Source organism: Salvelinus namaycush, chromosome 20 (genome assembly GCF_016432855.1).
Source record: "Salvelinus namaycush isolate Seneca chromosome 20, SaNama_1.0, whole genome shotgun sequence".
NCBI lineage: Eukaryota > Metazoa > Chordata > Actinopteri > Salmoniformes > Salmonidae > Salvelinus > Salvelinus namaycush.
In genome coordinates, this window is record NC_052326.1 from 56395801 (window position 1) to 56420817 (window position 25017).

At 43.7% G+C, this 25017-nt stretch overlaps 1 pseudogene; it reads right to left on the minus strand.

The window, feature by feature from the left end:
- Positions 1-236: 236 nt before the first annotated feature.
- Positions 237-25017, minus strand: part of LOC120064884 — a 31479-nt pseudogene continuing 6698 nt past the window's right edge.

Below are 25017 nucleotides of genomic sequence, written 5' to 3' on the forward strand. Positions count from 1 at the left end.
TGTATTCTTTCACAAACATCCTTTCTGAATTTAAAAGTAATTGAAGAAGTAATCATCTAGTTTTTCAAAAGTATTTGTAATCCATTTACAATATTTTATCTGGTAAAGTAGCTGATTACAGTTACATTTTTGTATTATTATCAGATTACATGTAAATGATTACATGTGAACAGTTACTCCCCAACCCTCCATTTACATATCGTTTACATAGGCATCATACTAGATGAGAAGCTTATCTACTGTTGAGCATCATTAGAAGGGGACTGCAGCAGTTGTTCAGAGAGCTCATTGTCTTTACCAGCCGACGGCTCCTTCGACACGATCTGATCCAAGAGCCCTGAGAGGGGAACAGGATTCAAATATATTTAGTATGATTATAGTATGATAGTAAGATAGTATGATGGTATGATAGTATGATAGTAAGATAGTAAGGTGCTATGATAGCAGGATGGTATGATAGCATGATGGTATGATAGCAGGATGCATGATAGCATGATGGTATGATAGCATGATAGTATGATGGTATGATAGCATGATGGTAAGATAGTATGATGGTATGATAGCAGGATGGTATGATAGCATGATGGTATGATAGCATGATGGTAAGATAGTATGATGGTATGATAGCAGGATGGTATGATAGCATGATGGTATGATAGCAGGATGCATGATAGCATGATGGTATGATAGTATGATGGTATGATAGCAGGATGGTATGATAGTATGATGGTATGATAGCAGGATGGTATGATAGCATGATGGTTTGATAGCATGATAGCATGATAGTATGATAGCATGATAGCATGATTGGTTGATAGCATGATGGTATGATGGTGATGGTAACTATTCCCCAGGTCGTTGCTGTAAATGAGAACGTGTTCTCAGTCAACTTACCTGGTAAAATAACAGATAAAATAAATAAATAAATAATGATAGCATGATTGCTCGATAGCATGATGGTATGATAACATGATAGCATGATAGTCTGATAGTTTGATTGAAATACAATAGGTTGGAAAGAAAACCATATCTACAGTATATTCATCCTGATCTTGTCCATTTACACTGATCGAAATCAGTTCATAATGCTTCTTTTAATCATCTAAACCTGGCTGAAAATGTGGGCATAATCCGAATGTGGACATGATCCAGACACAAGATGGATGTTAGTACCAGGTATAAACATGGCATACTGTATGTCTGTTCATCTCCTTGATATCTCCTCAATCATTTTGGAAATCAAAGAGAGACACTGGCTGCGCCCCAAATGGATCCCTATTCCCTATATAGTGAACTACTTACGACCAGAGCCCTATGGGCCCAGGTCGAAAGTAGTGTACTGCATAGGAATAGGGTGTCATTTGGGATGCACCCACTGAGTATTCATAGAGCCAAGCCAAGGGGTGAGCAATCAATCATACACTGCGACAGCTGGTGTCGGGATTCCAGCCAAGCGTCAAAACACCACCCCAACCAGCCATGCCTGTGTAACAGTATAACTTTAGACCGTTCCCTCCCCCCGACCCGGGCGCGAACCAGGGACCCTCTGTACACATCAACAACAGTCACCCACGAAGCATCGTTACCCATCGCTCCACAAAAGCCGCGGCCCTTGCAGAGCAAGGGGAACCACTACTTCAAGGTCTCAAAGCGAGTGACGTAACCGATTGAAACGCTATTAGCGCGTACCACCGCTAACTAGCCATTTCACATCCGTTACACCTGGCATGGTAAGATTGTCCACCTCTGGGCTACAACAAGGTGTTAATAGAAGTCTGTCACATTACCATTGGAGCCGCTCTCCTTCCATTTGAACTTGTTGTCTTCTGTGTGTCGTGTCCAGGTGGATCTGAAGCTGACCAGTTCTGAGGTGATGTGAGACAAGCTCCACTGTAGTCCTCTGGAACTCTCCTTCCACAGATTACTGGAAAAACGACAAAAAATGCATCAGACCTGAGTCAAACACATATGTCAAATGTAATTGGGGTTGTGCTTTTGGAACTATTCCATTAGTTCCATTGTACAGCAGCCCAAGTGTTTGAAAGTATTTGTCGTGTGTAGGTACAAGTTAAGAAACCAACTAGCTAACTAATGTCTCGGCTGGGGTTCTAGTCTCATAAACATGCTTTGAATGCCACCTATGTCGATTGCAGGGGTCCGGTGGGCCTGGGTTGTCTTCCACCAGGGGAATGACTATCTTCTCAGCCACGTCAGTCAGTAGGGAGAACGTAGGGTCTACTATGAAGTCTATGAAACCTGCGCACAAAAACAGTATTGTTAGCTATATACTACGAAAAGAATTGCTACGTAGTATGAAAATGTATGCACTGACTACTACAAGTGGCTCTGGATAAGGGCGTCTGCTAAATGACTAACATGTATGTCTAATAATACTCATATTATACATTATGTAACAACTCTGTTTTTTACATGTTAAAGATCACATCTTCATACACAACCTGCATATGTGCTTTAGACAGTATGGTTTTGCGTACACATTGTCCAAAGTATATAAAATGAGAGCATATATATTGATTGTTGATGATGACTCAGGGATGACTCAGTGATGACTCAAATGGATGACTCAGTGATGACCATGTGCAGTAATGTCTTATAATTTGCCTATTTGTGACTCTGCGACCAGGGTGCTGTTCCGATCACACAGTGGAGAGAAGGGAAGACCAAGCTCTGCCTCTCTGTCACCCTCAGAGAGACAGAAAGAGAGAAAAATTGTTTCAAAGACAATCAACAACAATGAGCAAGATAATCCAGGACCGACACAGTACAGAAGACGATCCAGAACCGACACAGTACACAAGACGATCCAGAACCGACACAGTACACAAGGCGATCCAGGACCAACACAGTACCAAAGACTATCTAAAACTGAAACAGTCAAGAAAACCCTGTACCTAGTTGTATGTTCCTCCATGGGTCCTACCTGTCTGAAGAACTCGTCCATGAGGGCTTTGGTCCAGCGAGAGTGTAGACTCCAGGGCTTAGAGGGGTGGCTGATGTCTGCAGTGTGCAGTAGTAGGGACAGCGCTTTTGGTTTGTCTATGCTGTTGACCACAGGAAACAAATGACCACGAGTGACTGCTGGATATGGACCAGAACAGAACTTGAGCTTCTTTGGCTGTCATGTTAATCATTGGAGTCAATGGGAGAATTACACAGCACATTAATTTTAAGTTGTGAAAAATAAATTGCTCTTCAAGTATAAATATGATGACATTTAATATAGTACCTTTCTCACAATGTGCTATCTAGTAGGCCTACAGTTAATTTGATCATTATTTTGTTGCTGAGAATTTCCCTGCATGGCAGGAAATGCAAACTTGTAGTATATTTGAGGATTAAAAAGTCTTCTAACGTTTGTCATTTCCACTTAAAAATGTCAGACTCGACTTGCTCCTAACGAAAATTATATCAACCCATACATTCATTATAATCCACATAATACTTCACATTTCCTGTTGCTGCAGGATTATTTTCCTGCTGTAACAAGTTGTCTCAAATTAAGATCCTACATCTGTACCACCAAATTCTACATCTCGGTTGATGATGTGACCTGGGTAAAGTGTGGAACAGCACGTACCCTTCATGCTGCTGCAGACACCCCTTCATGGCTTTGACCTGGACAAGGTGAGACGACATGTCTGTAGCCAACACCATCTCTATCACCAGCGCTCGCAGCTCCCTGTCACACACACAGAAACACACCCGTCTAACCTTTCCAGACTGCCCTTTCACACACAAACGCATAAACAAACCCATCTAACCTTTCCAGACTGTCCTGATGGGTTTCCCTGTTCCCATGGTAACATAGATTTGTGCTGCTCAAAGCAGAGTTGAGGTTGGGTCTGTCTGTCTGTCTGTCTGTCTGTCTGTCTGTCTGTCTGTCTGTCTGTCTGTCTGTCTGTCTGTCTGTCTGTCTGTCTGTCTGTCTGTCTGTCTGTCTGTCTGTCTGTCTGTCTGTCTGTCTGTCTGTCTGTCTGTCTGTCTGTCTGTCTGTCTGTCTGTCTGTCTCACAGCATATTGATATAGTACATCTCTCCTACATCCACTGTTCTCTGGAGAGGTTCGTGAAGATGTTGGATTGGTCGTCCTGTAGAAGATGGAACGCAGCACTGATGTGGTGGCTCTCCTGGACTGACCGGTCGTTGTAGATCAAAGTCTGACCTACAGTACACACACAGATGGAAAACAATCATGAAGTAATAGCTAGATTGGTTCTACTACAATGATCGGGCTTTAGCTAAATCATCTGACTACTGTTGTCATGCCTTAGCTTTAACCCTAATCCTACAGATCTGGGACCAGGGTATAATTTGTCCTTTGTCTTACAGAAACATGTATAGCATGACAATGACAGTCAGAGGGGTTGGCTAAAGCACATACAGTGCATTCGGAAAGTATTCAGACCCCTTGACTTTTTCCACATTTTGTTACGTTACAACCTTATTCTAAAATAGATTAAATGCAAAAGATTCCTCAGCAATCTACACACAATAGCCCAAAATGACAAAGCAAAAGCAGGTTTTTGTACATTCTTGCAAATGTATTAAAGATAAAAAAAGGAAATACCTTATTTACATAAGTATTCAGACCCTTTGCTATGAGACTCGAAATTGAGCTCAGATGCAACCTGTTTCCATTGATCCCTTGAGATGTTTTTGTAACTGGATTGGAGTCCACCTGTGGTAAATTCAATTAATTTGGAAAGGCACACACCTGTCTATATAAGGTAGCACAGTTGACAGTGCATGTCAGAGCAAAAACCAAGCCCTGAGGTCAAAGGAATTGACAAATCTTAAATGGAAGAAGTTTGGAACCACCAAGACTCTTCCTAGAGCTGGCCACCCGGCCAATCTGAGCAATTGAAGTACCAGGGCCTTGGTCAGGAAGATAACCAAGAACCCGATGGTCACTGATAGAGCTCGAGAGTTCCTCTGTGGAGATGGGAGAACCTTTCAGAAGGACAACCATCTCTGAAGCACTCCACCAATCAGGCATTTATGGTAGAGTGGCCAGACGGAAGCCACTCCTCATTCAAAGGCACAAGAAAGCCAAGAAGACTCGAGGCTATAATCGCTGCCAAATGTGCTTCAACAAAGTACTGAGCAAAGGGTTTGAATACTTATGTGAATGTAATATTTCCGTTTTTCATTTTTAATAATTTAGCAAACATTTCGAAAAACCGGTTTTTGCTTTGTCACTGCAGGGTATTGTGTGTAGATTGATGAGGGGAAAGAAATAATTTAATCAATTTTAGAATAAGGCTGTAACATAACAAAATGCTGAAAAAGACAAGGGGTCTGAATACTTTCCGAGGCACTGTACATAGATGACCAGGCTCATATGTATAGAGACAGCACCATATAGTGAGATTCTGAGTGGTGGAACTGGAAGAAAGAGATGTGGTAATGAGAGAAGAGAACAGATGGACATAAATGACTCAGGAGAAAGGAGCAGGAGCAAGTTAATTGAGTCACATCCATTATCAAGCCCCCTGTCGAAAGTAATTTGCATACATGTTTGCTAGGCACTTAGAAATGGATAATAAACAGATATCAGCGCTACACAGTAAATGGGACTCCCCGTAGGGATAAACACTGCATAGAAAACTTAGGCAAGTGCAAAAAAAGGAGACATTTAATTGTCAATGTTTTGGATGTACAACACATTTTCAAGACTGCAGCAACAGCTTAGTATGTGTTTTTAGGATTAATCTGCTTCCATTTGCAAGCAGAACAAAAAGAGCATATATGTAATTCTGTTGTAACAGTATAATGAGGAAATGCGATGCAATGCAACTGAATAATCCCAATGGAGGTGCCCAAGATTCAGGAGTAAAAATAACATTTTACTGGGGAGTAAAAATGCCTGAAATCAAAATAAAACATGAAGCTTTGCACACACACACACACACACACACACACACACACACACACACACACACACACACACACACACACACACACACACACACACACACACACACACACACACACATACACACACACACACACACACACACACACACACACACACACACACACACACACACACACACACACACACACACACACACACACACAAATCAAATCAAATCAAAATTTATTGGTAAGTATACAGATTTGCAGATGTTATCTCAGGTACAGTGAAATGCTTCTGTTTCTAGCTCCAACAGTGCAGTAATAAATCTAGCAGTACAATAACAATACACACATCATCCACAAGTAAAAAAATATGGAATATACAGTTGAAGACAGAAGTTTACATACACTTAGGTTGGAGTAATTAAAACTTGTTTTTCAACCACTCCACAATTTTCTTGTTAACAAACCATAGTTTCCGCAAGTCGGTTAGGACATCTACTCTGTGCATGACACAAGTCATTTTTCCAACAATTGTTTACAGACAGATTATTTCACTTATAATTCACTGTATCACAATTCTAGTGTGTCAAAAGTTTACACTAAGTTGACTGTGCCTTTAAACAGCTTGGAAAATTCCAGAAAATGATGTCATGGCTTTAGAAGCTTCTGATAGGCTAATTGACAATTGGAGGTGTATCTGTGGATGTATTTCAAGGCCTACCTTCAAACTCAGTGCCTCTTTGCTTGACATCATGGGAAAATCAAAATAAATCAGCTAAGACCTCAGAAATTGTAGACCTCCACAAGTCTGGTTCATCCTTGGGAGCAATTTCCAAATGCCTGAAGGTGTAACGTTCATTTGTACAAACAATTGTATGCAAGTATAAACACCATCGGACCACGCAGCCGTCATACCGCCCAGGAAGGAGACGCGTCTCCTAGAGATGAACGTACTTTGGTGCGAAAAGTGCAAATCAATCCCAGAACAATAGCAAAGGACCTTGTGAAGATGCTGGAGGAGACAGGTACAAAAGTATCTATATCCACAGCAAAACGAGTCCTATATCGACATAACCTGAAAGGCCGCTCTGCAAGGAAGAAGCCACTGCTCCAAAACCGCCATAACAAAGCCAGACTACGTTTTGCAACTGCACACGGGGACGAAGATTGTACTTTTTGGAGAAATGTCATCTGGAATGATGAAACAAGAATAGAACTGTTTGGCCATAATGACCATTGTTATGTTTGGAGGAAAAAGGGGGTCGCTTGCAAGCCGAAGAACACCATCCCAACCGTGAAGCAACCGTGAAGCACGGGGGTAGCAGCATCATGTTGTGGGGGTGCTTTGCTGCAGGAGGGACTGGTGCACTTCACAAAATGCTGGTAAATGCTGTTTAATGAGATGAACAGCTAGGTCAGGTCACAGTAGTTTGTTTACTGAGATGAACAGCTAGGTCAGGTCACAGTAGTTCGTTTAATGAGATGAACAGTTAGGTCAGGTAACAGTAGTTTGTTTAATGAGATGAACAGCTAGGTCAGGTCACAGTAGTTAGTTTAATGAGATGAACAGCTAGGTCAGGTCACAGTAGTTTGTTTAATGAGATGAACAGCTATGACAGGTGTCATGACGTGGCCCTTTCTGAGTATAGATCGTGGCATTCCCCTCTCTCTCGCTCTCCTACACCCATGTTCTATTATTATTTAATGAGATGAACAGCTAGGTCAGGTCACAGTAGTTTGTTTAATGAGATGAACAGCTAGGTCAGGTCACAGTAGTTTGTTTAATGAGATGAACAGTTAGGTCAGGTAACAGTAGTTTGTTTAATGAGATGAACAGCTAGGTCAGGTCACAGTAGTTAGTTTAATGAGATGAACAGCTAGGTCAGGTCACAGTAGTTTGTTTAATGAGATGAACAGCTAGGTGTAACGTCCTGACCAGAGTTCTTATGTGTTTTGCTTGTTTAGTGTTGGTCAGGACGTGAGCTGGGTGGGAATTCTATGTTGTGTGTCTAGTTCGTCTGTTTCTGTGTTCAGCCTAATATGGTTCTCAATCAGAGACAGCTGTCAATCGTTGTCCCTGATTGAGAATCATATATAGGTGGCTTGTTTTGTGTTGGGGATTGTGGGTAGTTGTTTCCTGTCTCTGTGTTTTGTCTGCACCAGATAGGTCTGTCTCGGTTTTTTCACATTTGTTATTTTGTATGTTGTTTGTAGTGTTTCACTTGTTCTTTAATTAAACATGTTGAACACTAGCCACGCTGCACTTTGGTCCTCTCCTTCACCCCTGGAAGAAAGCCGTTACAGAACCACCCACCAAACTCGGACCAAGCAGCGTGGCAACAGGCAACAGCGGCAGCAGCAGCAGCAGCAGCGGGAGCTAGCAAGGCAGAGTGGGTGGAAGCCCGAGAGGCTCCCCCAAAAATTTATTGGGGGGGGGCACACGGGGCGTATGGCTGGGTCAAGTGGGAGATTTGAGCCAGTTCCCCGTGCTTACCAGAAGGAGCAGTGGGCTAAATTGAGGTACGAGTCGAAGAATGTGGAGGAGTTATTGGACAGATTGGAGGAAAGTGAAAGGATGGGAGATTATGAGACATTTGATGAGTTGTTGGTGATATTGGGGGAGAGCGAAGAGAGAGATGTTGGTTTGGCGTAGTATACACGGTACTCGCCCTGAGGTGTGTGATTACCGTGGAGAGCGGGAGTACGGGCAGACACCGTGTTATGCGGAAGAGCGCACGGTGTCTCCTGTACGTGTGCTTAGCCCGGTACGGGTTATTCCACCTCCCCGCACTGGACGGGCTAGATTGGGCATTGAGCCAGGTGTCATGAAGCCGGCTCAACGTATCTGGCCTCCAGTACGTCTCCTCGGGCCGGCATACATGGCACCAGCCTTACGCATGGTGTCCCCGGTTCGCCAACACAGCCCAGTGCGGGTTATTCTACCTCCCCGCACTGGGCGGGCTACGGGGAGCATACAACCAGGTAAGGTTGGGCAGGCTCAGTGCTCAAGGGAGCCAGTACGCCTGCACGGTCCGGTATATCCGGCGCCACCTTTCCGCCCCAGCCCAGTACCATCAGAGCCTACACCACGCACCAGGCTTCCTGTGTGTCTCCAGAGCCCTGTTCCTTCTCCACGCACTAGCCCTATGGTGCGTGCCTTCAGCCCGGTACCACCAGTTCCAGCACCACGCACCAAGCCTCCTGTGCGTCTCCAGAGCCCTGTTCCTCCTCCACGCACTCTCCTTATGGTGCGTGGCCCCAGCCCAGTACCACCAGTGCCTACACCACGCACCAGGCTTCCAGTGCGTCTCCAGAGGCCTGTTCCTCCTCCACGCACTCTCCCTATGGTGCGTGTCTCCAGCCCAGTGCCTCCAAATCCGGCACCACGCACCAAGCCTCCTGTGCGTCTCCAGAGCCCTGTACGCACTGTTCCTTCTCCCCGCACTCGCCCTGAGGTGCGTGCCCTCAGCCCGGTACCTCCAGTTCCGGTACCACGCACCAGGCCTATAGTGCGCCTCGAGAGTCCAGTGTGCCCTGTTCCCCGCACTAGCCCTGAGGTGCGTGCCTCCAGTCCGGTGCCACCAGTTCCGGCACCACGCTCCAGGCCTACTGTGCGCCTCAGCAGGTCAGAGTCGGCCGTCTGCCCAACCCCGCCTGCACTGCTCGTCTGCTCAACGCCGTCTGCACTGCTCGTCTGCCCAGCGCCGTCTGAGCTGCCTGCCTGCCCAGCGCCGTCTGAGCCATCCGTCTGCCCAGCGCCATCTGAGCCATCCGTCTGCCCAGCGCCATCTGAGCCATCCGTCTGCCCAGCGCCATCTGACCCATCCGTCTGCCCAGCGCCATCTGAGCCATCCGTCTGCCCAGCGCCATCTGAGCCATCCGTCTGCCCAGCGCCATCTGAGCCGTCCGTCTGCCCAGCGCCATCTGAGCCGTCCGTCTGCCCAGCGCCATCTGAGCCGTCCGTCTGTCCCGAGCCATTAGAGCCGCCCGTCTATCCCGAGCCGTCAGAGCCGTTCGTCAGTCAGGAGCCGCTAGAGCCGTCCGTCAGTCAGGAGCCGCCAGAGCCGCCAGCCAGTCAGGGGCTGCCAGAGCCGCCAGCCAGTCAGGAGCTGCCAGAGCCGCCAGCCAGTCAGGAGCTGCCAGAGCCGCCAGCCAGTCAGGAGCTGCCAGAGCCGCCAGCCAGTCAGGAGCTGCCAGAGCCGCCAGCCTGTCAGGAGCTGCCAGAGCCGCCCTCCAGTCATGAGCTGCCCTCCAGTCATGAGCTGCCCTTCAGTCATGAGCTGCCTTCCAGTCATGAGCTGCCTTCCAGTCATGAGCTGCCCTTCAGTCATGAGCTGCCTTTCAGTCATGAGCTGCCCTTCAGTCATGAGCTGCCCTTCAGTCATGAGCTGCCCTTCAGTTGAGCTGCCCTTCAGTCATGAGCTGCCCTCCAGTCATGAGCTGCCCTCCAGTCATGAGCTGCCCTCCAGTCATGAGCTGCCACTCAGTCATGAGCTGCCACTCAGTCCGGAGCTGCCATTCAGTCCGGAGCTGCTATTCGTCCTGAGCTGCCTCTCTGTCCGGAGTTGCCCCTCTGTCCTGAGCTACCTCTCTGTCCTGAGCTACCTCTCTGTCCTGAGCTACCTCTCTGTCCTGAGCTACCTCTCTGTCCTGAGCTACCTCCTAAATCATGTGGGGGCCTTGGGGAGGATTCTTAGGCCAAGGTCGTGGGCGAGGGTCGCCACTCAAAGGACGCTAAGGAGGGGGACAAAGACAGTGGTGGAGTGGTGTCCTCGTCCACCGCCGGAGCCGCCACCGCGGACAGATGCCCACGCAGACCCTCCCCTTGAGTTTTAGGGGTGCGTTCGGAGTCCGCACCTCAGGGGGGGGGGGGGGGGGTACTGTAACGTCCTGACCAGAGTTCTTATGTGTTTTGCTTGTTTAGTGTTGGTCAGGACGTGAGCTGGGTGGGAATTCTATGTTGTGTGTCTAGTTCGTCTGTTTCTGTGTTCAGCCTAATATGGTTCTCAATCAGAGACAGCTGTCAATCGTTGTCCCTGATTGAGAATCATATATAGGTGGCTTGTTTTGTGTTGGGGATTGTGGGTAGTTGTTTCCTGTCTCTGTGTTTTGTCTGCACCAGATAGGTCTGTCTCGGTTTTTTCACATTTGTTATTTTGTATGTTGTTTGTAGTGTTTCACTTGTTCTTTAATTAAACATGTTGAACACTAGCCACGCTGCACTTTGGTCCTCTCCTTCACCCCTGGAAGAAAGCCGTTACACTAGGTCAGGTCACAGTAGTTTGTTTAATGAGATGTACAGCTATGACAGGTGTCATGACGTGGCCCTTTCTGAGTATAGATCGTGGCATTCCCCTCTCTCTCGCTCTCCTACACCCAGGTTCTATTATTATTTAATGAGATGAACAGCTAGGTCAGGTCACAGTAGTTTGTTTAATGAGATGAACAGCTAGGTCAGGTCACAGTAGTTTGTTTAATGAGATGAACAGTTAGGTCAGGTCACAGTAGTTAGTTTTAATGAGATGAACAGCTAGGTCAGGTCACAGTAGTTTGTTTAATGAGATGAACAGCTAGGTCAGGTCACAGTAGTTTTTAATGAGATGTACAGCTATGACAGGTGTCATGACGTGGCCCTTTCTGAGTATAGATCGTGGCATTCCCCTCTCTCTCGCTCTCCTACACCCAGGTTCTATTATTATTTAATGAGATGAACAGTTAGGTCAGGTCACAGTAGTTTGTTTAATGAGATGAACAGTTAGGTCAGGTCACAGTAGTTTGTTTAATGAGATGAACAGCTAGGTCAGGTCACAGTAGTTTGTTTAATGAGATGAACAGTTAGGTCAGGTCACAGTAGTTAGTTTAATGAGATGAACAGCTAGGTCAGGTCACATTAGTTTGTTTAATGAGATGAACAGCTAGGTCAGGTCACAGTAGTTTGTTTAATGAGATGAACAGTTAGGTCAGGGCACAGTAGTTTGTTTAATGAGATGAACAGTTAGGTCACAGTTTATAAAGAAGACACTGGAAATCCCAATGACACTACTTGTGACCAGGGCCAATAGGGTCCCATTTGGGACACAGCTGAATTCCTGTCTCGTTGTTTTACTTGGTTTTGCCACTTCACATTAGCTGTGGGGTGTTTCATCATTTAATGTCAAATGTTTATTTGTCTAAAATGCAAACAGTAGATCTGAACAGACTTCCCAACAAAGAGTATTTTCTGATTGATTAGGCATGTCTGTGGCAGCCTACTTTTCAACCTCTGAAGATGTCAGTGAGGTGCGGCCCGGTACCACGAGGGGGCTAAAGGGGGCTTTTCAATGATTGAGTGACAGATTGGCGGAACAAAAATATATGTATTTCCTCTTCGCTGTGTCAGCACAATGGACAGGGTGCGCTGTGCTGTGTGTAGGAGGGCTATGGAAAGCCACTAGGGTCATTAGTAGGACTCCTTTGGGTTTCCATAAAAAGCGGGGGGGGAAAAAAGACTCGAGCCTACAGGGCTGCTGAAGCCGGTGACGGTACCCCGGGCTTTAAGTTTACAGCCATCATGGTGCATAGAATCTTCAGTCTTCTCAATCCTATCACTGCAGGCAAAAGCAATGGAACTTTACACTGGAGTCAAAGTGGTCCACAGTGAGATGGAGAGCGTCGAGAAGCTGAGGTGCGACAGCGACTTCCAAGCCATTTGGGCACAGTGCCGGTAGTACTAATGCACCAGCACCACCAGCTCCAAGCTAACTATGACGTTATGTACATACACAGTTCCAGCAATATATGGGGGACAGTATAATAGGCCAGCAGGACAGAGGAGAAGAGGCTAAGTGTAAAAGACTGTTCTTCCGCACATTGGATGCTGTCAACGGTGAAATGTCCAAACGATTCAGTGAACACTACAGACAACTGGCAGAGGCCCTGTGTGCCCTTGACCCATATGGGCATGACTTTCTAGATGTGAAAACTGTGAAACCACTGCTTAATCAAAGCAAAAGATTAGATGGAAGCTGAGTTTAGTGTCGCTCTGCAGTTTTTTGCAGACTGAAATCGCTCGCTCTGGCTCCAATGAGAACAAATGCATCCCACTTGATATGCTGCGATGATTCTCTGTGCCGCTCTCTGCTTACCTCACTTAAACATGGACTGACTTCTGGGGCATCCACAGCTACATGCGATAACTCATTTTCCACTTTGACAAACGTGTTCAGTCAACACAGAAGAGACATGCTGCACACGAGGAAAGCTCAACTAATCCAATTGGCATTTGAAGGAGATCTTACCAGAAGATTTCGGGGAGAATGGAATAATCAATTACTCAGGAAATTCCACAGAGAGTCAAGGAAGCTGTAACTCTTTTGAAAAAAGTAAGATTGAAACAATCTAGCTGGTAGTTTAAAAAAAATCTAAATCTTGCTTTAGTGTGCATGGCGCTGTCCATGATGCTGATCGAGTGCAGCGAGATTCCATGGGATTGAATCTGTCACTTCTTGCTCCAATTCTTTTTTTTACAACTTATTTGTATTGTGGTATAGTGTGATATAAGCAGAATTCAATATAATTCCAAAGCAAGAACCAAATGATTCCCCTGGTAATAGCTACATATTGGTATGTTTCATTAAAGAGATACATTACCTAAGGATAAAAAATCTGCATTCACTGGTCCTAATAGTCGTCCTATAAGCTTGCTGCCTGTGTTAAGTCAATTGTATCTGTACAAATCAAGGATCATTTCTCATGTAATGGTCTGATAACGGGTTCCCAGCATGCATACAAAGAAGAGACGAGTACGGCCTCAGCACAAATGACAGATGATTGGTTAAAGAGTATGGATGACAGGAAGTTAGTTGGTGCAGTGTTGCTAGATTTCAGTGCTGCTTTTGATGTAATTGATCATGAACTGTTACTAGGTAAACTCAAATGTTATGGTTTTAAGTCTGCAGTTCTATCCTGGATGGAAAGCTATCTATTCAGGAGAAGGCAAAAATTGTTATTTAATGGTAGCTTTTCAAACAGTAAAGATATACACTGTGGTGTTCCTCAAGGAAGTTGCCTAGGCCCACTTCTCTACTCTATCTTTACTAATGATTTACCTTCAGTAATGAACAAAGCAAGAGTGGTAATGCATGCTGATGACTCTACAACGTATAGCACAGCATCAGAATTTAATGAGCTAACAGAGCAGTGAACTAAGAATGGTGTCTGAATGGGTTGATATGGACAAATTGGTGTTGAACATTTCTAAAACTAAATGTATTGTATTTGGTTCAAGATATATGCTTGCTGATGATCCCCTAATGAATTTGTCGATGAATAGAACGCATGTAGAGTGAGTGAATTTTTAAAAACGAATAGGCGTCACATTGGACGCAGCTTTATCATGGTCAGAACACATAGATACTATTGTTATTAAGATTGATAAGGGAATCGCTGTCACAAGAAAATGTTCAGAGTATGTAACATCTAGCACACTGAATCAGGTGATTCAATCCCTGGTCCTATCACACTTAGAGTACTGTCCAGTTATATGGTCAATCCCTGGTCCTATCACACTTAGAGTACTGTCCAGTTATATGGTCAATCCCTGGTCCTATCACACTTAGAGTACTGTCCAGTCATATGGTCAATCCCTGGTCCTATCACACTTAGAGTACTGTCCAGTTATATGGTCAATCCCTGGTCCTATCACACTTAGAGTACTGTCCAGTTATATGGCCAATCCCTGGTCCTATCACACTTATAGTACTGTCCAGTTATATGGTCAATCCCTGGTCCTATCACACTTATAGTACTGTCCAGTTATATGGTCAATCCCTGGTCCTATCACACTTATAGTACTGTCCAGTTATATGGTCAATCCCTGGTCCTATCACACTTGGAGTACTGTCCAGTTATATGGTCAATCCCTGGTCCTATCACACTTATAGTACTGTCCAGTTATATGGTCAATCCCTGGTCCTATCACACTTATAGTACTGTCCAGTTATATAGTCAATCCCTGGTCCTATCACACTTAGAGTACTGTCCAGTTATATGGTCAATCCCTGGTCCTATCACACTTATAGTACTGTCCAGTTATATGGTCAATCCCTGGTCCTATCACACTTATAGTACTGTCCAGTTATATGGTCAATCCCTGGTCCTATCACACTTATAGTACTGTCCAGTCATATGGTCAATCCCTGGTCCTATCACACTTATAGTACTGTCCAGTCATATGGTCAATCCCTGGTCCTATCACACTTATAGTACTGTCCAGTCATATGGTCAATCCCTGGTCCTATCACACTTATAGTACTGTCCAGTCATATGGTCAATCCCTGGTCCTATCACACTTATAGTACTGTCCAGTCATATGGTCAATCCCTGGTCCTATCACACTTATAGTACTGTCCAGTCATATGGTCAATCCCTGGTCCTATCACACTTATAGTACTGTCCAGTCATATGGTCAATCCCTGGTCCTATCACACTTAGAGTACTGTCCAGTTATATGGTCAATCCCTGGTCCTATCACACTTATAGTACTGTCCAGTCATATGGTAATCTGCAGCAAAGAAATATATAAAAAAGCTCCAAAAGTCTCAAAACAGGGCTGCCAGATTATCTGACCGTATGAATATTATCCAAATATTATCAGAATCTCTCATGGCTTCATGTTAAAAACATATTACTTTCTAGTCTTCTGATTTTCTTTAGGAATGTTATATTTTAAAAACCACACAGTATTTGTCAGTCTAGTTAGTACATACTAGCAACACACATAAGCACCAAACCAGACAGGCAAATTCAGGGCAGCTAAAACAACCCAAGCCAAGGACAAATCGCCTTAAATCTAGTTTTCTATAGAGCCATAGCTGAATGGAACTCTACCAATCCATATTTCTCAGACAAAAATTAAATCCACCTTCAAGATAAAAATAACAGAACATCTAATGCGATAGACCATATGACTAGACAGCAAATAGCAAATCAATTGAATGTTAAATGTGTTTCCTGCCCGGTATTTTAATTGTGTTTGTATTGTCTACTTGTTGAATGTTTGTGAAGTCTTGATTATGGTTGTTTGTAATGTCTTGTTAATTGGTGTTGGACCCCAGGAAGATTAGCTAGCATTACGGCGTTAGCTAATTGGGATCCTAATAAAAAAGTACAAGAAATTACATAGGCTACATTCTATTATGGTTTTCTTGGTAGCCTGTTGGTTTTTGTTGCTGTAAATGGAACTGTACATATTGGAAACATGTTTATGGTAGGCCGGCATTGCTTAATTGATTACGTGGGTCGAATTTGAATCACAGAAGTGTATTGTGCCATATCACGACATGTTGCTGAACTCATGAGCGAGAGGCATGATTCTCCATGTTTGAAATGGACCTGTATAGACGGCTGTGCAGGGCTGCATCTCACTGTAGTCGGCTGTTTTGGTTATTTGGATGTCCATTCGCCTGTTTGCTGCTAATGTAACTAGCATGAATATAGATTGTGTCATGTCTTTATCGATCAGATATTTAGTTTACTGTTCATGTAACTAGCCTGAATATAGATTGTGTCATGTCTTTATCGATCAGATATTTAGTTTACTGTTCATGTAACTAGCCTGAATATAGATTGTGTCATGTCTTTATCGATCAGATATTTAGTTTACTGTTCATGTAACTAGCCTGAATATAGATTGTGTCATGTCTTTATCGATCAGATATTTAGTTTACTGTTCATGTAACTAGCCTGAATATAGATTGTGTCATGTCTTTATCGATCAGATATTTAGTTTACTGTTCATGCAACTAGCCTGAATATAGATTGTGTCATGTCTTTATTGATCAGATATTTAGTTTACTGTTCATGTAACTAGCCTGAATATAGATTGTGTCATGTCTTTATCGATCAGATATTTAGTTTACCGTTCATGTAACTATCCTGAATATAGATTGTGTCATGTCTTTATTGATCAGATATTTAGTTTACTGTTCATGTAACTAGCCTGAATATAGATTGTGTCATGTCTTTATCGATCAGATATTTAGTTTACTCGGCCTGCTACTTGGTATCGCTGTTTTGTTCTGTTCTCATTCGTTGTGTCTGTATTCTAAGCAAAACTTCTATTCAAATTTTTGTTAGCATGCGTGAATAACTAGGCTACTACTTTCAGCACTTAGTTAGCATTATTTTAGTTAAGACAGCTGTGTGTACGGCTGCATTCACATAGGCTGTTTGTATTTGGTGAATTTCCCTATCTATCTTGTAGCCTATATTCATTACCAACATGTCCTAGCTGTATGGCGCTGTCCAGTGTGCTGATTCAGTGCAGGAGATATATGCCACAAATGTCGAAAGCACTCTATGATCTCAGAGTCTCTGCATTTGAACTTTATGTTTATTGTTTATTGATGTATAGTGTGATTATATAAAGCAGAATTCAATATAATTCCAATGCAAGAACCCCCCAAAAATGTTTACCCCTTGCCGATTTCAACTGCCCCATTAATCACTGTATCCTGGCGCCGGGTCTGGTGAAGTGTGATCACAGTATTGTTCTTAGTAGTGTTGATAGGCCCTCGTGTTTTTGTTCCCAAAATAACGAGTTGATCTGTGTGCCAGGAGACAGAGTTCTTAGGTGCCTCTGTGTCTCTATGTGGAAAATCTACTGCTAAAATTAGCAACTTCCCTCCATAAGACATGTTTGCTTAAGAAGAAATAGGAGCTGTAAGCATCTTCCTCTCTCTCTCTCTCTTTCTCTCTCTCTCTCTCTCTCTCTCTCTCTCTCTCTCTCTCTCTCTCACTTGATGAACCTTCTTTCTTTTTTCTCTCTCTCTCACTTTCTCCGTCCTGCCCAATTTCTCTCTCTCTCTCTCGCAAGTACGCACGCACACACACACACTCTCTAGCCCTCTGTCTCTCTCTTGCTCTCTCTCTCCCTCACTCTCTCACTCTCTTTCTCTCTCTCTCTCTCTCTCTTCCCCTTTCCCACTCTTCAATGCATTTTGAGCACCTCAGTCATTTAAGAAATTCAGAGAATAAAACATACAATTATTGTTTATCTTAGTTGGATTTCACTCTGAAATCCAATGCATCTTCAAACACCTCAGTAATTCTTTACTTTCTCTTACTTTGTGTGAATGTGGAAGTTGTTTGTAGTTCCAGTGTGTTCGTAGTCATGGATGGCCGCAGCAAACAGGGACGCCAGGACCTCCAGTTCAGTCAACCAGTGCTGCACGTGAGAACCACACGGATACCCTTGTTATAAACATCACATACATAACCTACAAATACCTTTCATATAGAGTTAGTGTATCGTTATTATAGAGTAACCAGTGCTGGAGGCTAGACCAACACAGACACCCCCATTTACATTGGCTTACAGTAAATACATCTTCTATATTGGATAATTTTTCCCCCCTTTTTTTGATTGTAGATTCCATCAATGTAATTGTCTTCGTCATTTCCAATCCCCCATATATTTTGGGGGTAAATATATATATTTATATAGACATATACATATACATACACATACACATACCCATATGTATATACATATACATACATAAATATACACATACATACAAATACACATACAAACATACATATCTTTAAAACATATATTTTCCTTTATTATTTCCCACAAACCCAAATACATTTTCTTCTGCTATTTCATACAAGTCCATGCATACACTGTAGCTAGTGACCTGACCAGGCAGACACAATTTGGGAAATCTCCTTTCCTGAGCTATGACAAACAAATACATGACAGGGATGACCTGTTGTAAACTGAGAGAAGACGAACTGTACTGTACCACTAGTCCTGTACGGAGGAGCAGACAGTGTAGGGTTTGTGTGACGTCGGCTGCGTGGACACTGCTGTGGTACGGGTTGCTGTGTTTACTGTAGCCTTTCTCCAGCTTCTCCAAGAAGGACATCAGACAGGAGATTGGGATCTGTAATACCACACAGTATGACATGGAAAGTTCACACGGAGTTCATCTGTTGAGTTCGAGCTACATCAGCTAACTGGCCTGTGTCTGAGTCTGCCCTCTAGGGTACTACTTATGGAAACAGCTTTACACACTAGAAAACGTAGACAATAATAGGTGTGTTTGCGTCAGCTGTTTATGGCAGTGAGAAAAGTTAGAATTTTTAGAGGCTAATGTAAAATTAAAGCTGTACAGAAACAGAAGGAGTTATGGTAAAATAGTGAGGACATGCAGAGTGATATGTGGAGACCTTGAATCTGCTGTTGAGTTCGTATCGTGTCACCAGCTCGAAGACCAGGGTCTGTAGTGCGTGGTCATCACTGGCTGTGTTCAGGGCAAACACATCAAAGTTCCACCGGTCAATGTCCTAAAGATGGAGATGATAGAGACAAACAGATAACAGATATCTGTTTATGTCCAATGCACATTGAGTTTTTCAAGAATTAGAGTCTGAAATTGAAAAAGCTCATACTGTAGTCATACGGTCAGGGAAACTCCTGGCTCTGCTCCTTATGTTGTATAAGAGGTTAAAGACTTTATAAATGATAACAGATCATATATTCTTACCCTGAGACAGTTAACTACTGCTGCAGGCTGGTCAGGCATGGCAGCAGTGTAGGCCCTTCTGAACATCCTGGAACAACAGCACATTAAATGCTTTGCATCGGACAATCTCAGTAGTGAATCTGTAACGTCCTTGTTATAACAGAATGTGGATCAAGAATTCCACTGCAAATGTACAGAAGTGAATTTATCCTGACCCTATGACACACACTTTACAAACCCCATCCACAATATTATATAGAAGGAGGGTTTTTTAATGTTGCATTGTTTTTCTCAAATTAATGAGGAGGACCAGAGCGAGCTTCCTTTACTTTATATTACAAATTAATGAGGAGGACCAGAGCGAGCTTCCTTTACTTTATATTACAAATTAATGAGGAGGACCAGAGCGAGCTTCCTTTACATGTATATTACAAATTAATGAGGAGGACCAGAGCGAGCCTCCTTTACTTTAAATTACAAATTAATGAGGAGGACCAGAGCGAGCCTACTTTACTTTATATTACAAATTAAGGAGAAGGACCAGAGCGAGCTTCCTTTACATGTATATTACAAATTAATGAGGAGGACCAGAGCGAGCCTCCTTTACTTTATATTACAAATTAATGAGGAGGACCAGAGCGAGCTTCCTTTACTTTAAATTACAAATTAATGAGGTGGACCAGAGCGAGCTTCCTTTACTTTAAATTACAAATTAATGAGGAGGACCAGAGCGAGCTTCCTTTACTTTAAATGACAAATTAATGAGGAGGACCAGAGCGAGCCTCCTTTACTTTATATTACAAATTAATGAGGAGGAACAGAGCGAGCTTCCTTTACATGTATATTACAAATTAATGAGGAGGACCAGAGCGAGCTTCCTTTACATGTATATTACAAATTAATGAGGAGGACCAGAGCGAGCGTCCTTTACTTTATATTACAAATTAATGAGGAGGACCAGAGCGAGCTTCCTTTACTTTATATTACAAATTAATGAGGAGGACCAGAGCGAGCTTCCTTTACATGTATATTACAAATTAATGAGGAGGACCAGAGCGAGCCTCCTTTACTTTAAATTACAAATTAATGAGGAGGACCAGAGCGAGCCTCCTTTACTTTATATTACAAATTAATGAGAAGGACCAGAGCGAGCTTCCTTTACATGTATATTACAAATTAATGAGGAGGACCAGAGCGAGCCTCCTTTACTTTATATTACAAATTAATGAGGAGGACCAGAGCGAGCTTCCTTTACTTTAAATTACAAATTAATGAGGAGGACCAGAGCGAGCTTCCTTTAGTTTAAATTACAAATTAATGAGGAGGACCAGAGCGAGCTTCCTTTACTTTAAATGACAAATTAATGAGGAGGACCAGAGCGAGCCTCCTTTACTTTATATTACAAATTAATGAGGAAGAACAGAGCGAGCTTCCTTTACATGTATATTACAAATTAATGAGGAGGACCAGAGCGAGCCTCCTTTACTTTATATTACAAATTAATGAGGAGGACCAGAGCGAGCTTCCTTTACTTTAAATTACAAATTAATGAGGAGGACCAGAGCGAGCTTCCTTTACTTTAAATTACAAATTAATGAGGAGGACCAGAGCGAGCTTCCTTTACTTTAAATGACAAATTAATGAGGAGGACCAGAGCGAGCCTCCTTTACTTTATATTACAAATTAATGAGGAGGAACAGAGCGAGCTTCCTTTACTTGTATATTACAAATTAATGAGGAGGACCAGAGCGAGCTTTCTTTACTTTATATTACAAATTAATGAGGAGGACCAGAGCGAGCTTCCTTTACATGTATATTACAAATTAATGAGGAGGACCAGAGCGAGCTTCCTTTACTTTATATTACAAATTAATGAGGAGGACCAGAGCGAGCTTCCTTTACTTTATATTACAAATTAATGAGGAGGACCAGAGCGAGCTTCCTTTACATGTATATTACAAATTAATGAGGAGGACCAGAGCGAGCCTCCTTTACTTTAAATTACAAATTAATGAGGAGGACCAGAGCGAGCCTCCTTTACTTTATATTACAAATTAATGAGAAGGACCAGAGCGAGCTTCCTTTACATGTATATTACAAATTAATGAGGAGGACCAGAGCGAGCCTCCTTTACTTTATATTACAAATTAATGAGGAGGACCAGAGCGAGCTTCCTTTACTTTAAATTACACATTAATGAGGAGGACCAGAGCGAGCTTCCTTTAGTTTAAATTACAAATTAATGAGGAGGACCAGAGCGAGCTTCCTTTACTTTAAATGACAAATTAATGAGGAGGACCAGAGCGAGCCTCCTTTACTTTATATTACAAATTAATGAGGAGGAACAGAGCGAGCTTCCTTTACATGTATATTACAAATTAATGAGGAGGACCAGAGCGAGCCTCCTTTACATTATATTACAAATTAATGAGGAGGACCAGAGCGAGCTTCCTTTACATGTATATTACAAATTAATGAGGAGGACCATAGCGAGCTTCCTTTACTTTATATTACAAATTAATGAGGAGGACCAGAGCGAGCTTCCTTTACATGTATATTACAAATTAATGAGGAGGACCAGAGCGAGCCTCCTTTACTTTAAATTACAAATTAATGAGGAGGACCAGAGCGAGCTTCCTTTACATGTATATTACAAATTAATGAGGAGGACCAGAGCGAGCTTTCTTTACTTTATATTACAAATTAATGAGGAGGACCAGAGCGAGCTTCCTTTACATGTATATTACAAATTAATGAGGAGGACCAGAGCAAGCCTCCTTTACTTCATATTACAAATTCATGTCCTCATTGAAGATAATAACGTTTTCCATCTACCTCTCGACAAAGATCCCAGCCTGCACTGCGTGGACGATGCTGCGGAACTTTGGTTTGTCGTCAGAGCGGCGGGCGGGGCGGCGGGCCCTCTGAGTGAAGGTTGAAGCCAGCCAATCAGTGACCTCTGTGGGCACGCCATCAGAGTGCAGCTTCTGGAGGTCGTCCTCTGCGTCCAGACCCTGTCTGAAAGGACAGAGAGAGAGCAAATCAGACCTGCCTGATAGAGGAGAGAGAGAGAGAGAGGACAAATCAGACCTGCCTGAGAGAGGAGAGAGAGAGAGAGAAAATCAGACCTGCCTGAGAGAGGAGAGAGAGAGCAAATCAGACCTGCCTGAGAGAGGAGAGAGAGGACAAATCACAATCACTACCTGAGTGGACAAATCAGACCTGCCTGAGAGAGGAGAGAGAGAGCAAATCAAACCTGCCTGAGAGAGGAGAGAGCAAATCAGACCTGCCTGAGAGAGGAGAGAGAGAGCAAATCAGACCTGCCTGACAGAGGAGAGAGAGAGAGCAAATCAGACTTGCCTGAGAGAGGAGAGAGAGAGCAAATCAGACCTGCCTGAGAGAGGAGAGAGAGAGCAAATCAGATCTGCCTGACAGAGGAGAGAGAGAGCAAATCAGACTTGCCTGAGAGAGGAGAGAGAGAGCAAATCAGACCTGCCTGAGAGAGGAGAGAGAGAGCAAATCAGACCTGCCTGAGAGAGGAGAGAGAGAGAGCAAATCAGACCATGTCTGAAAGGGCAGAGAGAGAACAAATCAGACCATGTCTGAAAGGGCAGAGAGAGAGCAAATCAGACCTGCCTGAGAGGGGAGAGAGAGAGCAAATCAGACCTGACTGAGAGGGGAGAGAGAGAGCAAATCAGACCTGCCTGAGAGGGGAGAGAGAGAGCAAATCAGACCTGCCTGAGAGGGGAGAGAGAGAGCAAATCAGACCTGCCTGAGAGGGGAGAGAGAGAGCAAATCAGACCTGCCTGAGAGGGGAGAGAGAGAGCAAATCAGACCTGCCTGAGAGGGGAGAGAGAGAGCAAATCAGACCTGCTTGAGAGGGGAGAGAGAGAGCAAATCAGACATGCCGGAGAGAGTGAGAGAGAGAGCCAATCAGACCTGCCTGAGAGAAGAGAGAGAGAGCAAATCAGACCTACCTGAGAGAGAAGAGAGCAAATCAGACTTGCCGGAGAGAGCGAGAGAGAGAGCCAATCAGACCTGCCTGAGAGAGGAGAGGACAAATCAGACCTGCCTGAGAGAGGAGAGAGAGCAAATCAGACCCGCCTGAGAGAGGAGAGAGAGAGCAAATCAGACCTGCCGGAGAGAGTGAGAGAGAGAGCCAATCAGACCTGCCTGAGAGAGGAGAGAGAGAGCAAATCAGACCTGCCTGAGAGAGGAGAAAGAGAGAGCAAATCAGACCTGCCTGAGAGAGAAGATAGCAAATCAGACCTGCCGGAGAGAGCGAGAGAGAGAGCCAATCAGACCTGCCTGAGAGAGGAGAGAGAGAGCAAATCAGACCTGCCTGAGAGAGGAGAAAGAGCAAATCAGACCTGCCTGAGAGAGGAGAGGACAAATCAGACCTGACTGAGAGAGGAGAGAGAGAGAGCAAATCAGACCTGCCTGAGAGGAGAGAGAGAGCAAATCAGACCTGCCTGAGAGGAGAGAGAGAGCAAATCAGACCTGCCTGAGAGAGGAGAGATTACAAATCAGACCTGCATTAGAGAGGAGAGAGAGAGAGCAAATCAGACCTGCCTGAGAGGAGACAGAGAGCAAATCAGACCTGCCTTAGAGAGGAGAGACAGGGACAGGGACACATTATATATTTTTTCTCCCTTATTTCTAAGCGGTACAGCAATCACACTCTGTTGAATGATACATTTAAGTAGATGGAAACATTACAGCCTTCATCACAGCCTTCATCACAGCCTTCTTTATACCCTTCATCACAGCCTTCATCACAGCCTTCTTTACACCCTTCATCACAGCCTTCATCACAGCCTTCTTTATACCCTTCATCGCAGCCTTCTTTATACCCTTCATCACAGCCTTCATCACAGCCTTCATCACAGCCTTCTTTATACCCTTCATCACAGCCTTCATCACAGCCTTCTTTATACCCTTAATCACAGCCTTCATCACAGCCTTCTTTATACCCTTCATCACAGCCTTCTTTATACCCTTCATCACAGCCTTCATCACAGCCTTCTTTATACCCTTCATCACAGCCTTCTTCATACCCTTCATCACAGCCTTCATCACAGCCTTCTTTATACCCTTCATCACAGCCTTCATCACAGCCTTCATCACAGCCTTCTTTATACCCTTCATCCTTTATACCCTTCATCACAGCCTTCTTTATACCCTTCATCACAGCCTTCATCACAGCCTTCTTTATACCCTTCATCACAGCCTTCATCACAGCCTTCATCACAGCCTTCTTTATACCCTTCATCACAGCCTTCATCACAGCCTTCATCGCAGCCTTCTTCATACCCTTCATCACACGCTTCATCATACCCTTCATCACAGCCTTCATCACAGCCTTCTTTATACCCTTCATCACAGCCTTCTTCATACCCTTCATCACAGCCTTCATCACAGCCTGCTTTATACCCTTCATCACAGCCTTCATCACAGTCTTCATCACATCCTTCTTTATATCCTTCATTACAGCCATCTTTATATCCTTCATTACAGCCTTCATTACAGCCTTCATCACAGCATTCATTACAGCATTCTTTATATCCTTCTTTATATCTTTCATCACAGCCTTCTTCATATCCTTCATCACAGCCTTCATCACA